The following is a 13,306-nucleotide window of genomic DNA, read 5'->3' as shown; positions in this document are numbered from 1 at the left end:
GCTTTCAACAATGTTCTCCCTACAGCCATAACCGAATCCCTCACCGACCTGGGTGTTGAGATCCAAGTCGTGGAGTTAATCCATAAATTGCTGATGAGCAGAATGGTAACCTCCACCCTAGGAATCTCAACACAAACAAGGTTCGTGAACAGGGGAACCCCTCAGGGTGGTGTACTCTCCCCCCTGCTATGGAACATCGCAGTAAATAAGCTGTTGTGCTACATGGAAGGGGGTGGATGCAAGGTTGTGGCATATGCGGACGATGTAGCCATTATTTTCTCAGGAAAATTTCCTCAGACACTATGCGATCTAATGACCGCCAAACTTAAAATACTCTCTGACTGGACAACAGAAAGAGGTCTAGGGGTAAACCCCTCGAAAACGGAACTGGTGCTGTTTACAAACAGATACAAGATTCCTCAACTAAACCCACCAATATTAAATAACTGCTCTCTCTCCTTCAGTGACAACGCCAGGAAGGCAACAACTGCCCTCTACTCCTGCAAAAAGGCCATCGGAACGAAATGGGGCATGTCCCCAAAAATCGTCAACTGGATACACACAGCGATAGTTAAGCCTATTCTGCTCTACGGAGTGTCAATATGGTGGCCCGCGCTAATGAAGCAGACAACCACAACAAACCTAAACAAGGTACAACGAATGGCATCCTTATGCATAAGCGGAGCCCTTCGCACCACCCCCAACGAGGAGCTAAATGCTATTCTGAACCTTCCAAGTCTGGACTTAGCCGGCATGGAACGAGCTAAGATAGCTGCGGTTCGGATGAGGGACTTAGGGCAGTGGAAACCCCAAATATACGGTCATGCCAGGATACTCCAGCAAGACACAATGATCCCACCCAGTACAAACCTATTGAATACATCCACACCCCCTTTGAAGCATTGCTCCTAACCAGTGAAGACTGGGAGCAAGGCCAGCCGGGCCCTACAGAGGCAGTCAATTTCTACACTGACGGCTCAAAATTAAATAATCAAGTCGGAGGAGGTATATACTCCGAACAACTTAATATCAGGAAATCCGTCAGACTTCCGGATCACTGTAGCGTCTTCCATTCGGAAGTATTTGCCATAATTGAAGCTTTGATGCTTCTGAACAATGAAAACTGTCAGAATAAACTGGTTAACATCTATAGTGATAGTCAGGCGGCTATCAGGTCGATTATTTCGACCAATATAAACTCCCACACCATATCAAACTGCCGCAAATCTCTGCACGAGATGGCTCTGCAGTCTAAAATTTACCTGATATGGGTCCCGGGTCACCGGAACATTACAGGCAATTGTATTGCAGATGAGCTGGCCAGGCATGGCACTACCGTTCCTCTCCTTCCGGACAAGGAGCACATTGGTATGCCGATGGCCACCTGCAACCTTAACATTTAAAACCAATATAAGAAACTTGCGAGCCTAGCATGGACACATGTTAAGCACTGTCGCATCTCTCGCTAGACATGGCCAATCATTGACGCGAAGAGAACTTCGGAACTATGAAGACTAAACCGTACCGAGTGCGGAATGGTAATACGAGTGTTAACAGGCCACTGGTTGGTTGGCACACACGCAAGCAGATTGGGCGCGCCCCGAAACGATTTCTGCAGAAGCTGCAGGGACGAGGAGGAAGAGGAAACGGTGGAACACCTGTTCTGTTCCTGCCCGGCCCTGTGCAGATCTAGACTGTACCACTTAGGGAATCCCTTCATGAGCAGTCTATCTGAACTGGCGAACATAAGCCTAAAACGAATAGTAAAATTCATTAAAGCAACCGGTTGGGAATTATGCTAAGCCAGCTGCAATAAAGGCAGCAGATTTTTAGGAAAGGGGATACAGATCCACGCGGTACCACAATGGACCTTTTAAGGACTAAGTGTGTCAATGATTTGGCAGCCGCTCTAACCTAACCTAACCTAACCTACCCAATGCGTACCATTTGATGAACTATCATCTAGGTTTATAATTCCTGACTCTTCTCTCCAAGGAGATTTTGGTAGTGAGTCTCTCATAAACACACCTCGGAAATGTGGAATGTACTTTTGAGCAAAATTCAAAATTTCGAAATTTGAAAGAGGTTTTTTAGGTAGCTTAGTAATTAGTTTTTTGGATTTCCTCTAAATGGATTAGATATAGTCCATAAACTTTTCTATAAGGCTTAAGAAACATACCTTCACCCACCGTAATACTTTCCATTTTCTTATTATGTTGTTTACTCTCTTCTAATTGTTTTTTCCCCATATTTGCATTATTGATAGTTTAAGCAATGGCTGCATTTCCAGAGGCGAGACTACCTAATGCACTTAGTGCAGTCAAAATGGGTACAATAGGTAAAAAACCACCAACTTTCGGTACATTAATAATACGAGGAATCTTAATATTTTTTTTATTTCTACCTATTGATTTATTGACTGCTTTACGTGCAACCTTAATCGCACTCATTAGATCTAGTGGCTTCCAAGTTTTCAATGCCCGTATTCCTGTTTGGATAACATTTGAAAAACTGCTGCTGTTTTCTCTGCAATACTACTATCTTTTGAACCAACACGTTCCCACGCTTTATTTATTAGTACTGCGTCAGCCTTATGTCGATCAGCTAGATCCTTATATTGTGAATATGCAATATCATGTACTCTACAAGCTTCATCCAATTGATTTATCCCACGATCACCGCGCTCCAACCTTTGTTTTAGCTTTGTTCCAGGTCCACACAAATTATAACCAGGAATATGTACTTCAAATGGAAGTGTGTTAATTATTTTGTTGATAATACCACTACCTCGTTTCAAGTTTGAACTCTGACTGCAACAATTATAAAAACTTTTACCCATTTTATATAATGTTTAATCAAGAAGCATTTCTCATCGAATGAAGTACATTACACACGTGAATATGCGTTTAATACGTCAAAAACAAGAGATCTGTGTTAGAAATATCGAGGGTGGTGATCATTCATTAACAAATTCAGTTCCACGACATAGTTCTTTATTACCCAATACAATAAGAGCATTGGTTGTCGGTCCCTCAAACTGTGGAAAAACAAATGTTATGCTCAGCCTTATTGAAAGTCCAAACGGGCTAAAATTTGAGAATATATATGTATTCTCAAAGAGTTTATATCAACCAAAGTATGAGTATTTAGAGAAACTAATTAAACCGATAAAGGGAATGGGATATTATACGTTCTCACAAAATGATGAAGTTTTACCACCCGCTAAGGCTAAAGAAAACTCTATTATGATTTTTGATGATGTTGCTTGTGAAAAACAAAACAACATTCGTTCATATTTCTGTATGGGACGTCATAAAAATATAGATTATTTTTACCTATGTCAAACATATACTCATATTCCAAAACATCTGATACGTGATAACGCGAATATGATTATAATGTTTAAACAAGATGATTTAAATATGCGTCATATATATCGTGATCATGTAAATACTGATATGTCCTATGATTCATTTATGAAAATTTGTCAAAAGTGTTGAAGTGATAAATACGGATTCCTCATAATAAGTAAAGATAACGATATGGAAAAGGAAGATACAGGAAGGGTTTTATTGAATTTATAATTATTTGAAAATATAAGTTTCAGTCTGTAAGCTATATTTTCACAGTACATTATTAGATTCCAAAATGAGTAGATCATTCACTCTTACATTAAATGGCAATGAACCCATTACAAACATTTCTTATTTCCCACCCATTGAACTGACAAATGAATATGAGTGTGCACTCATTGACTTTCATATGTACAACTCTATACCCAATGTTGATATAAATAATAATCTATTTCATATTGGTGATAAAGTAATTCAACTTTCAATAGGATCATATGAACTCAATATTTATGATTTTCTAAAAAATAAACTAAAAGATTATGATCTTGAGAAAACATTTCAAATGGAGAGTAATAATAACACACTTCAAGTTCATATTACAACTACCAAGGAATCTATTTATTTTAATAGAAACAACTCCATTGGACAATTGTTTGGTTTCAATAAAAAAATAATTTACCCCGACTTGAAAAAAACATATATATCTGATCAACGTGTCAACATTTTAAAAATAAACTCAATACGTTTAGTATGTAATATTGTAAGCGGCTCATATATTGATAGTAGACAAGATCATTCATTATACGATTTTGGAATTAATGTTCCACCAGGCTATAAAATGAATATCACACCACACAATTTTATTTACTTACCAGTCAACACTAGAGAAATAAGTACACTCTCTATACACATAGCTGATCAGAACGGTGAATTAATAAATTTCCGCGGTGAAAACTATACAATTCGTTTACACTTAAGATTAATACAATGATTATATACAATAAAAGAGGTGATACTTACCATCATCAGCACACTTTAAAACATAAAGTTATAGGAAGAGGATGGAAACCAAAAAGACACACACTTACATTAAAAAATAAGTTAATTCTTAAATCATTGGGCTTCAAAGTGCGAGTTTAACTAAAGTCATGGGGTTGAATGAAATATTGGCAGTACGGGAACACCTTTCTCTGATGAAAGTATATCAAAGAAGGAATATCACAGCTATCAACCCTATCAACAATCTTTTAAACCAAATGATGAGATAAGAATTACAATCCAAAATCACGATTTATATGTACTCCCCCATGAGAGTCTTCTAAATTTTCAAGGAGATATTACCCTAATTAAGGAAGGGGGAGCGGTAGAAACTCAAAATGTTATTGCGAGAATGAGAAATAATTGTATGGCATACTTTTTAGATGAAATACGCTATGAAATAAATGGTGTTGAGATAGATAGAACAAGATTTAGTGGTATTACTTCTAAAATAAAAAACTTTGTTTCTTTAAATCAATTTGAAATCAAGAGAGGACCCGATTTCAATTTAACCCCCCACTTCAACTTTTCAATACCCCTTAAAAATCTACTTGGATTTGCTGAAGATTTCAAAAAAGTATTATTATATTGTAAACATGAACTAGTACTATTAATATCAAAAAATTTTAATGATGTACTTGAGCAAGATTAATTTGAGAGTGCACAATTAGTCGGAAAATATCATCTCAATATGACTAATATTACATGGAAAATTCCTCATATAACACCCAGCGATTCAACGAAAATTAAAATGTATGATATTATAAAAAGTGGAACCAATCTACCGATTGCATTCCGTAGTTGGGATACATACATTAATCCTAAACTAAGTAATGGAACAAATCATGTTTGGAATGTTAAATTAGCTGCTAACCGAGAACGTCCACGATTTGCTTTAATTGGATTTAAAGATAACCACCATCTGATTACAAACAATTTAAGAAATCTAGAGGTCTACTTAAACTCTGAAACATATCCCTACGATGACTTAAGCTTGGACTTTGAAAAAGATCGATTTGCTCACCTATATGAAATGTATTGCAAGTTTCAATCTAGCTACTATAACCGAAGTGAATCTCCTTTACTATCACCTACAGAGTTTAAAACTAAAGCTCCTATTATCGTAATTGACTTATCATATCAAAATGAAATGGTTAAATCGGGACCCATTGATGTTAGGATTTCAATTGAACTTACCAAGCCCACTATCGAAAATGTTCAAGTATATTGCGTGCTCATACATGATCGTTTAGTTGAATATAACCCGTTGAATGGTCTAGTTCAGCGGATTGTCTAACAATTAATCAATCAATCATAAGTGAAGACATTGTTGCAATTGATGTTCAAGGATTTCTTGGGAATAATAATAAATTTATTCTAAAAGAAATTGGAGTCGTATTCAAAAAGAGACAATCTTGAATTCTAATTTTATCATACACTCTCCACATGATTTTATTGAATTGAATAAGAAATGTAGAAAAACAGCTACCTGGCTAACAAAAAAACATCACAAAATTTATTGGAATGATGGAGTATACTTTTTCAAAGAAACACAAATGTATTTAAGAGAAATAATTAGAAAACAGGAAATAATTTGTAAGGGATATCAAAAAAGGTTATTCCTACAAAAATTTTTAAAAATTGATAATGTAATTAACATTGATGAAATTGGTTGTCCCTCTCTAAAAATAATGGATGGAAATCACTTTCCATATTGTTCATTACATGCTCGGGATGGTGTCTGCTCTCTGAACAATGCTCATAAAATCTTAAACTTTTACACAAACGAAAACTCCTAAACACCTTTTAACCATTCATTCACATTTTGAGAGTCGGGAAAATATGTTTACGAAATGACTGATTCTAATAACAATCTTAATATACCGACTTATTCTTCTTTAATAAATAAAATTAATTTTTTTATTAATACATTTGAAAATATGATTTCAAAAGAGGACTTGAAATTACTACTGGAGACAAGGAACATGTTCATGGGTACTGACGTAAAGGAGTTTATAAAAACAACATTTGGAGAACATTTATATTTATGTACATTTTCTAATGATAATATAGAAACTTGTGCTTGTTTTCATTTTGTAATTCAACAATATAGAGTTAGAAAATTAATTTCATCATATATTGAAATTCTATAATAAAGAGAAAACCAAAAAAAAATGTTCTATTGTTTAGAATTTCTTTTCGAGGGTGGGTCTATCATCAGCTGTTGCATTTTTAACATCTGTTTTCTAAGTATAACACAACGATTTATCTCTAGCAAACTTTAGTTTAAAATAAACATTCAGACTATTACGTTGAAAGAAAAAATGATTTCCTCAAAAATTGAAGAGTTCTTAAGGGAGCATGGAAGTGAGATCTTCAAGGAACATGTTACGAAATTGAAATCATTTCATACATTTTTTAAAGATGTAGAAGCCACCCCAGTAATTCATTCAAAGTATGGAGAACACCTATCATCCTGTGCATGGGCATATGATGATTGTAAAGTTGGACCTGACACTTGCAGGTGTAAGCATGTTGAAAAGAAAGAAGAAGACGCCTTAAAATTGATGGAAAGATACATTAATTTATTTAAATGACTCAATAGAAACTAATTTAACACGAATATGATTAAATAATAACGTATATGACTAAGTAAACGATCTCATTTTTGTGTATAAATGTGTATATTCTGTTAGGAACCACCACCACAAGCACCACCACCAACACCCCTCTTACACTCCTACGCTTACTTTCCCATCTAATGCTCGCTTAAGAGGGAGAGGTTATCGAACTCACGCTTGTTTCACACCACAAAAGTATGCGGTCTAATATCCCTCAAACCAACACCTTTTGACCACAAGACCGTAGACAGGTTACACTAACAGATGTCAACTACAACCCTAATTGAATCAACAAAACGCCCACGCATAACAAAACAACTTCCCTTCCTCCTCCTCCTCCGCCTAAATATAGTTTTACAAATTCATACGCATGAAAAAACACCCCTTGTAAAACGAATAGTTTTCTAAAACTGAACTACTTTCCACATTTCTCCTTAACACATACATTTTTCAAAACTTAGAAGGTAACCGTTTTCTCTTTCTATAAGCGCGTGAGAAAAAATTTTCAAATATGATTAAAGAAAAACGTATTTGACTAAATAAACGATCTAATTTGTTTTTGTTCTGTTAGGAACCACCACCACAATCCCCATTTTGACCACAAGACCGTAGACAGGTTACACTAACAGATGTCAACTACAACCCTAATTTAATCTACTCTATTAAAACTATCCCTAATTGAATCAACAAAACGCCCACACATAACAAAACAACGTTTTTGTTAGGGACCACCACCACCAACACCCCTCTTACACTCCTACGCTCACTTTCCCATCTAATGCTCGCTAAAGAGGGGGAGGTTACCGAACTCACGCTTGTTTCACACCACAAAAGTATGCGGTCTAATATCCCTCAAACCAACACCACAAAAGTATGCGGTCTAATATCCCTCAAACCAACACCTTTTGACCACAAGACCGTAGACAGGTTACACTAACAGATGTCAACTACAACCCTAACTGAATCAACAAAACGCCCACGCATAACGCGTTCTAACGCAAGTTAGAAGCAACATAGTGACCTGTGTGCAACCATTACACTCCTACACACCCTATTCGGGTAAAGATCACTCTAAACAACCACAAAACCCTATGCATGACAAAACACTCCTATCACACACACAACTTTAGGGTGAGAAAAAGACAAGACAAAACAAGACATATCAAAACACCCCTCTCTCACACTCCTACACACCCCTTTGGGGTCACCCCCACCCCCTTTTTTGACATGATTTATTACCTAGTGAGCCAGATCCCGTATTAACTATCTACTGAGCCCTCATGTTGTTGCTTTCCAATTCCTGAACTATGACCATTAAATTTGGTAGGTCAGGTGGATTCGTTAAGAAAATTGTATCTGAAATTTGGCCGTTGAGAAAGGTAATGAAAACTCTTAGAGCTGTCTTCCTATGTTTCTCATTAATTTCCGCTGGTATCGGTTTGTTTCTCCCATAGGTCATAATAGTTTTATTAATTACTAGAGTTAATTTTCTATTTACTGTACCATAATAATTCTTTATGGATAATTTTCCCTGACTCAATACACTTAGTTCCTGTTCAATAATATGAATTGGTCTATTGTCGCTAAAAACAAAGTCAAGTCTGGCCATTATGGCATCGAAATTAAATACCGTACCGTTATGGGCTAAGGCATCGTTTGCAATTCCTGTTATTTTGTTTCTTAATATAGATAAGGTAGAATAAAATCTTTCACTCCCTCTGGCGTATTGCCCCATGGCTATTTCAGCTGATTCTCTCCAGCTTACATATTTATCTTCTTCACCTTTATATTCCCTAACAGATTTGATGATCTCATAAGATGTGTCGCACTTGATATTTGGATCTATAATCTCTATCTGATAATCCTCAACCGTTTTAATTTTGTGAGAAAGCTGGGTTCTTAAGCTTACGATCTCCTCATTTAATGGATTTAGTTCAAAATTTATAATTTGTTTTATTAAATCTCCTACATTTAACATTGTATTATTTGTTATTGCCTGATGGCTTATATTTTCTTGAGGCGGATTCATGTGGAGTCTTCTATTTGCTCCAGTCTGGCTTGTTGAAGGTTCTGACATTTTGAGAATTGATTCGAAATCAGAAATTAAGTCTTCCACTTTGTTTTTATATTTTTTTTTACAAATTTCTTTAAAAATAATAACAATAATAATAGAAAAAATAGTATCGCTCACGAATCGTCCTCTTTATTTTTCTTCTCGTTGTCTTCTGATCCTGTTGGGGTCGTCCTTTTCTTGGATGATGATCCTGTTTGGGATCGTCCTTCCTTTTTTTCGTTTTCAGATTTTATCTTGGGGTCTTCCTTCTGTTTTTGGTTTTTAAATTGGGGTCTTCCTTCTTTTTCAATGTTTATTTTTCGCGAGGGATTGCCCTTCAGCCTGTTTTCTTTGAATGCCTTTTTGTTGATGATTTCAAAGATATTTTGTTTGTTTTTTTTTGTTTCGATGAATTTTTTGTCACTTTTTCGAAATCAGAAAAATGAGTTTATGTTACAATCACTATTTTGTAATTTGAGATGTAAGGGATGTATTTCATTGACTATTTTCCACCTTTGTTTTTTTTGATCAACACAAACTTTTTATTTTTTGCCGGTTGTATAGAGTTTAAGGGAATTGCGTTTATTAATTTCCAAACTATTTTTATCAACACAGGCTTTATATATTCGTCGGTTGTATGGGTTTTTGGCCGCGCAAAATTCCTTTTTCACTTTAAAACTTTTTTAATGTTTATTTTAAAGCTTTGTTTTAGTTTCTCACTAGTGAATTAATTAAAAAAATGTATTTTTATTTCTTATAATCACTTATTCACTATTACAATTTTTCAATAGGTCGAACTTATTTTATTAACTGCTCTTTTACTTTGTCTCGAATTACTCTAATGCTCGATTCGGACTTCAAAAACGGACTGCCTGCTCTCTAGTTCAATGATCAATAATCAAACCTCGGCCTAAGAGATTTATCTCCAAAAATTTATAAAGAGAATGTCTCAAGAGAGTCGGAAAATAGGATGATGCAATTTGCTAATTAAATTTGAAGTCCAGATATGCCGGAAATTGGTGTTTACATTAGTGGACTTTTAGGGATCACTTTGGGGATCTTTTTGTTTACGTTAGCGGACTCGGGGCTCGCTTTGGGGATCTTTTGCTTACGTAAGCGGACTCAGCGCTCGCTTGGGACTCCGATGTTTACAATATCGGGTTGAATGTTTACAGCATCCGTTTGATGCGGACTGAGTGAAATTGATCTGGGTGGGAATAATTTGGAAGCCTGGTTGACAGAAATAGCTGACCTCTGATTTATCTCGGGTCTGTCAAAGTTATTTGGAAATTATCTCACGGCTCAAAGTTGTTTAAAAATTGGGTAAGAGCCCCTTAATAATGTGTCATATAACTTAAATACGTACATCGACTTTTTCTCCAGCGCACATGTTCCTCCCATAGAAAAAAAATTAAAGTCCGTAACTCTTTACATAAATCCGACCATCCGATAATAATAAATATTTATTGAATTTGCCTATCCGACAGTGGGTCCGAATATTTTTACGATCTTCGATTGGTTCCTAAATCCCAATTCCTTACTTCTGAAATAATATTGTAAATTATTTTCTGGCATCATCAGCAAAATGCGCTCTAGCCCAGATTGTGGCCACAACTGACTGTCTGATCAACTTTTAGGCCAATGTGAACGCTCTATTCCTTATGGCAAATGATAAAAGCAACATATGACACATGCTCAGATTCCGTTGTGCTACAGGCATGAGCGCCGCAGACACCAAATCCATACTAAAATCCAAGTATTACCAAACGTGTTCCATTTCTGAAATGTTTGCCGCGCTGCTCATGGGACAGTTCCAACAGGGCTGCTCTTAAATTCCTCAATCTGCAACAGCAGTTTCCCAAAGTTTCACGTCTTTTGGCTGTCCATCGACACAGAGGTTTTCTCTGGCGATTATCTTCGCTGGCTGACTTTCCGGGACCTTTTCACGGCGATATGCATAGACAACCCGAGTTTATATGTGCTCAACAAAACTCCCAAAGCTTATTATGGGAGCAATACACCCAAATTAAAGCCGAAATTCCTAAGCGGCTCGAGCTTGACCTCTGTTTGACTTAGTTTCATCGAACCCTTGAGGACGACGTTAGCTTCCGAACTGCGAACTCCCTCCACGACCGGTCCAAAGACACATAGCGAAAGGCAATAGTTTCAAAAATAAATTCGTTCGAGGCTTGGATCGATCCAGTACTTAAAGCCTGTGATCTGTGTAAGGAACCACCCCGTGCGTACTTGTGCACGTGTCCTCCAAATGAATAAAAAAAAAACCGTCCTTTACGGAAGCGCCACCACTTTTGCGGCTTAGCGTCCAGAAACGGCTCCAGGAAGTACATATACACATGTACTGCTCCAATTGCTTGGCTCATAGACATTACAAAGACTCCTACCGCAGTGATCATCACTGCCACAAGTGTGGAAAGGGTCACCACACTCTCCTACACAAGAGCGACCGATCGTCGCTTCCACTGCAGGGGGGGAAGAAAGTTCACGCCAAAAGAGCATTTAAATTCTGGAGGCAGTGTCGAGCGGATCCAGATGTCTACATCTCGTTCGCTCGCACTGCCCTCCGTACTCCATTTGCAACTCTCCCCTACGTCTTCGCACTGCTCTGGATCGCTTTAATTAAGCAAGGCTTAAGCAGTTATTTTTTCCAAGTGTCACAATAAACACCGACGCCCGTCGCTCAACAGCTCGAAAGTACCCCATTTCAGTTATTCCATTCTTATTTAATTTCCAAGAAGGTGTGCTTGTAGAAAATATTTTCATATAACTTCTATGTATAAATATAACAACACCTTTGTCGTCCTTGTCAGTTAAACGGAGAGCTATTTTGGTATCATAAGGCGTCTTTTTCCAGTGATCTTATACTCTAATCCAGTACATAGATTTTCATTTTGTGTATAGCCAATTACTGGCTTCAATTCATTTAAGATCTCTAAGAAGTTCTATAAAATTCAACCAAATGATAATGAATTTACATTATACATATTTTTAAGCAACGTAAGATTGGAATCGTTATGCCCTAGTTCCTAACCGCGTATACTGTATTATTTATATGTCCGCCATGTATTATTTATAGTCATCTCTCATGTAATAATTATATGTTAAACCCAGAAGATATACTTTAATTTGGTTTTAGTTGCCATCAGCCACGGCAAGATCTTTATTCATTGATGATCAAAATTAGAATGACTTACATCTAGCTCTTCGCGGCTGCGCTGCCTGCAAACATTGGCAGTCATGTGTATGCATTCATTGTATGTGTCTGCACTCAGGCCATGGGAATACACTACACTACACTACACTAGCACTTCCCATAAGTTGGGCTCTGAGGCGCGTTCAAATTTCGGTTGGCCGCACGAGTTTAGCGGCCGGGACTTTGGATTTGTTTAAGTACACTGTAACACAATGTTGGTATCGGTACAGTGGGTACTTGCTACACTTATACATGCATACTACATCTCCCTCCTTTTGAAAAATAACGTGTTGTAATGAAGCTATTTTCTAAAGAATTATTTTTTTTAAATTTTATAACGTAATAAAATGAAATTATTTCTAGTTATTAAAATTATCTTCTAGTACTTATACATTTGAAAATTTCAAAATTACAGAAATTATTTTGTATCGTAAAAGATATATAAAAAATTGGAAAACATTATATTATTTAGAAATGTTGCTCTAATCAGAAAATATTGATATCATGTTGTTTTTTTTTCATATAAACTTTTTTTATTATTTATTTATTTATGGTATTTATTCTATGTATGGCCATACGCAAAAATTTTATAAAAGTGATTATGAAATAAAATTTTTTTAGCCTATCTTTATGAACTTCTTGTTCTTTGTTTTTAATATTTGAAATTCTTATAATATCATTATCTCCTATACCAATTGCTGTATATGGTCCCGTATATTTGTATTCTAATTTGTGACCTATTCCATTCATTAATAAAACTTGATCTCCTATTTTTAATTCAAAATCTAAACAGTTTTTATCATACTCAGGGTATTCCCTAAACTGTTGAATTGCTGAATTGTTGAATTTTGATCAGCTGTTAGTCAGCTGTTCCCCATACAAAGTCAACTGTCAGAAATTTCAGCAATTCAACAGCCTCGGGGCTGTTGAAAATTTTGTTTAATTGCTAAAACCAGAGCTGTCGCTCTCCTCGACTAAAAGTAAGAGTGTAACTCTGGTCTCTCGTAAACATGGAGGAATTGCAATCGTA

This window comes from Drosophila subpulchrella, unplaced genomic scaffold (assembly GCF_014743375.2).
Source record: "Drosophila subpulchrella strain 33 F10 #4 breed RU33 unplaced genomic scaffold, RU_Dsub_v1.1 Primary Assembly Seq100, whole genome shotgun sequence".
Lineage (NCBI taxonomy): Eukaryota > Metazoa > Arthropoda > Insecta > Diptera > Drosophilidae > Drosophila > Drosophila subpulchrella.
This window is presented reverse-complemented; position numbering follows the sequence as displayed.